Source organism: Engystomops pustulosus, chromosome 6 (genome assembly GCF_040894005.1).
Source record: "Engystomops pustulosus chromosome 6, aEngPut4.maternal, whole genome shotgun sequence".
Classification (NCBI taxonomy): Eukaryota; Metazoa; Chordata; class Amphibia; order Anura; family Leptodactylidae; genus Engystomops; species Engystomops pustulosus.
In genome coordinates, this window is record NC_092416.1 from 115803401 (window position 1) to 115808338 (window position 4938).

The window sequence follows — 4938 nt, forward strand, 5'->3', positions numbered from 1 at the left end:
ATATAAAATGTTGTATGGGCGCACAGTAGAGGGAAAGAGGGACATTGGCCTTTTAGAAGCCGAATTCGACAGAAATCCTTTACATGTGTCAGAATGCATTTTGAGAGCCGTAGTGGTTTAAAACATAGAAAAACCTGAAAAGTGAGCCTAATTTTGTTTTGTTTTAATATTTTTTTTATTGTTTTTCAACTTAACAGTAGGAATACATATCTTAGCAAACATTACAGATCGAGTAGGCTTGGAGCTTTCCCTGCCCTTGCAGGGGCATCAATTCAAAGACAAACTCTGCAGAGTTAGACATAAACATATTTGTTTAGGGTATCTAGTGGGGGGAGGGAGGTATGTAGGGGTAGGTCTGTTCTGAGTAAACATAATGGGGCACATTTACTTACCCGGTCCAGTCGCGATCCAGCGGCGGGTTCTCCGTGAGCCGATATTCACCAGGTGTCGCTGCTGCGCCGAGGTCCGCCGGAGTTCACCTGCTTTTTTCTGGTGTATGTGAGTGCTTGATCTTGCGACACAAATGGCTTTTTAAATTCCGCGGTTTTTCCGAATCCTTTGGGTTGTCTGGTGGCCACGCCCACCGATTTCTGTCGCGTGAAAGTCGGCGCGATTGCGCCAAAAATCGTTCGCGTGCGCCACAATCCCATGAAATATTCGGGAAAAACCCGACGGATTCGCAGCTGCGGACCCTTAGTAAATGTGCCCCAATGTCTGTTGGGTTTGTTGATAGCTTTTATCCAGGTGATATGTGTCCAACAAATCTTGAGAGTGCATATCTAGAAAGCCTATGCGGCTCCTGGGGGCCTATGGGTTTCCTATAACGTTACACATGACTGCTCCTGTGGTTTACTTCAGATTACATGTTCTATGTGTCACTAATATTGCTTAACCATGGCTTGGGAAGCACTAGTGTTTAAGTGACCCTATTTTTTTTTTTTAACTCACACCCGTTAGAGAATTTTGCAAGGTGTAATATGTGGTGCAGTGTAATACAAGTGGTTTAGTGAACATTCTGAACATAGCGGTAGTTTCCAAATATGATGTGCAATAGATACCCAAGATGGAAATTGCAATTGTTTCTGGAAAGCTTGGTGCCCATTATGTGATGTCCAGTTTATCGGGTCTCTGATTAGGTAGCCATGTTTCCTGAAATGAGAAAACCTAACGAGCGATCCTAAACGCTAGCCAGAAAATACATGACTCCGGAATGATAAAGCACCAGGTGTAATTCAGGCAGCACTTGGAGAATTACACAGAATGTGCTAACAAATCCAGGGACTTGGAGGCGAAATAGAAAACCTAACAAATAAAACCCACAAGGGCCCCTAGTTTAAAAAGCTACATCCCGCAATGAAATAATCAAGGAATATATGGAGCATTTTTACCTAATAGTTGTTACAATGATTCCTTTTACCGAAATGAATTCACAACAGGTTGGGCGTGAATTATGAATGTGTTGCGTATAAGGAGGTGGAATATACCAGGGGACCAACTAAAATTTTGTAACTCTGGAGTTGTCGCAGGTCTCCTAGTAGTATATAGTGTCCATCCTAACTCCTCTTTTGGAACGGACTCTTTTCTGAGACCTTCCTTTAGAAGCAGCGGAATTCACCGGGAAAATGTAGTTCTGGCAAAACACCGGGGACAAACGTAGACAAAGCGTTCCGTTTGGTACCAGCCTAAGGATTGTAAACCAAGCACACTGACATACTGGTATTTGCCCCCTCTGGCAGGACCTGCTCTTTTTTATCTTCTTTTGCTCTTATTTTTTTTTATAAAAAAAGAGATTTTAAAAATTATGCAAATTATCCTGAATGGCTCCAGGCTCCATTAACATCTATGGAATCCGGAGCCCCTCAGGCCAATTTACATGATTTTTAAAACCTTTTCTTGTAAAATCAAGTTCATAAGAAACGTAAAAAAAAACAATGGACCCTGCCAGAGGTGTGCTTGGTTTACAATCCTTCATCCTGGTGGTAGATTTCCTTTAATCAGCACCTCTTAAAAGTGGAGAAATGATATACACATAAGGGTTGTAGATTGCCATTAGTACAATGTACACAGACAGCAATTTGAACCATTGCTTTATGTAAACCATTGTAGTGGTGGTACCTCGTGCAGGGGTGAGGGTGCTGGAATCACCATGAATTGTGGTCAGAACAAGGACATCTCTTTTGTCTTTATACTTGACCAACATCACCAATTGCTGATTGCCTTGATGCCCCCCCTTTCCAAGTGGCCGCCTAACAAGGGATCCAGGGAGGCCTCTCTGATTTTTGCGTACAGTGCTGCATGATACCCCATGGCTGCGACGTAACGCATGTTGTGCCACAAGCCTGAGACAATACTTGTCTCCTGTCCCATCCTATAATTCTGGTATTTTGTATCTGGTGTCTGTGATCCTGGTTTTGGCATTAGGGAGCTCCTTCTCTATGTATTACTTATATTGCATTTGACTTTATATTGATAGGGGTTCCCCATGTTATGACTGTGTGTTCACCCTTGTTTTGCATTTAGCACTTTGCATAATTTTCCAGGAAGGAGAATTCTATTGCATACAGCACTTTGTAACTTACCAGTTGAGATAGTCTTTTACTTGACGTCACTTGTGGTTGTACGTGAACCTTAGTTATTAGGTGGGGTCCACATGTGAATTTTTGATGTGTCTTTTGCACACTTTTAATTGGTTTTACTCCATCTGATGCTTGTCATCTATGTGCATGTATTGTGCTCAATAAACTTGTTTAATAAATTTTTTTCTAAACCTATACACACCGGCCAGGGCCGGTGCTATGGGTAGGCAAAGTGGGCAATTGCCCAGGGCCCCCTGAAAGATGTGAATCTCTTCTTTCAAATGAATCTTGAATTGTGTTTCTAGGTGCCAGGGATCCAGAAATATTCAGGTTTAAAGTGAGAATATCAGGTGCCATTTTTATATATAAAAATCACTCCCGACGGCCGTTTAACAGTTAATATCTCCGCTTTCCTGGCACTTAGAAACACAATTTTAGATTCATATAAAAGAGGAAACTCTCTATTTTCATAGGAAAAAAGAAGTGAGGTTCTATGTGTTACAGAGCCAGAGATACAGCCCCCTGACGTCTCCCCCCCCCCCTCCAGATTCTCAGCCATCAGGCTACAGGGAGAATTTGCTGCACACAGGAGCTGCTGCACCTCACAGATAATGGAAATATTCACCTCATATGTTACTACATTCTGAGAAGGAAAAAAATCAACTAATGTTTTTTTTCAACCCTTCTCTATCCAGAACTATCTAGGAACACACTTGATCACCTATTGCCTTTTATTATATATCTCCTATAATCTGACCATTAATATATGTCACTTTTTCTCTATCTATTTTTCAATCAGTCTTCTATTTCTCTTCTACTGTATTTATCTCTCATATCCATCTCCTGTATATATCATCTACTTTATATTCTGCATCTAGATTTTTATCTTCTATCATAATAATTATAATTAATAATTCTTAATTTATAGAGTGCACATAGATTACGTAGCGGTGCACAGAGCTTGTCACATCAGTCCCTGTCCCCAATGGGGTTCCCAATCTAATCAACCTACCAGTCATTTTTTGGAGTGTGGGAGGAAACTGGAGGACCATTGAGGAAACCCACGCAAACAGTGAGAGAACATACAAACTCTATGCAGATGTCGATCAGTGCTGCAAGGCTGTAGTGCTAACCGCTGAGCCACCGTGCTGCAAGGCTGTAGTGCTAACCACTGAGTCGCGGTGCTGGCCATCATCTCCCTATCATCTACCTATCTCCTATAAAATTCTCACATATTACAGTTTGTCTTACCATACTAAAGGGAGCCTCTTACTGACTGACTGGTCATATTTTGGGGCCCCACTTTTAGTTTTGCCCTGGGCCCCACTTTGTCTTAAACCGACCCTGACACCGGCTTTTGCTCTCTTTTTCTATCATGTATTGTTTATGGTGCGGTGGTTCTACGTGATATTTAGTACCCTAGTGGGATAGCTAGCAAATCTCCAATTCTTTTCATGTTAAATAGAACCATTGCATTTACCATATGTTTATGCTTGTATTATAGGTTTTACGGTACAAATGTAACATGTGCCCTCTACTGGTGAATGGGGTGGAGAAAATATTTTATTAGGCAAAGCTGTAGATACTGAGGAGAGGCTCTATAACAGCACATCAAGAGTATCAGTTTTATGTCAGATATGTATCAGTTTTCTATGGCAACGGAGCTGTAAAAAAGTAGAGAATGAAGTGAATTTTCTACATGCATTTCTGCAAAAGGACATAGAAAATAAAGGGCCAATGAGCGTCCTCAGCATTTGAAAAACGCTAGTATGCAAGTGTCCTTGGAGGTTTTAGAATAAATGACTAATTCACCACACAATTTGCGGCCAAATCACAACCCCCACAGAGGTCTATGCCACGGTGAGGTAAGCACACATTGTTTCACCGCACAGTGACCAAGCAAAGTCGTTTCCAGTGCAAAGTATGGGAAATGTCCTGTATTTTACCATTTTATGGCAGTGGCTTTCTATGGAGAGGGAAGGCACTTTAGTGCCAAAACTTGCAGCATACTTCTGTATGATGTTAGAACATCCATCCCGTGCAGTGTGTTTAGTCCGTGGGTTCGGACCAACATATGGGTTGGTTTCTACAGGTTGAACACGTTCATCTGCATCCGGCCTAAGAATACTTTTTTAAAAAGTTTTTAAAAAAACTTACCGACGTGCTGAGTGTTTCCTGTGGGTATTAACCCTGCAATCGCCGCCAGAAAAATTGCAGATGGCAGTAGGATCAAATCAGACAACCTAGGGTTAAACTACCCTAGAGCGTCTGGAAAATAGTTAAAAAAGAAAAAAAAAACATTAAAATTCTAATCACCCCCTCCCTAGAACTGATATAAAAATAAACAGTAAAAATCATAAAC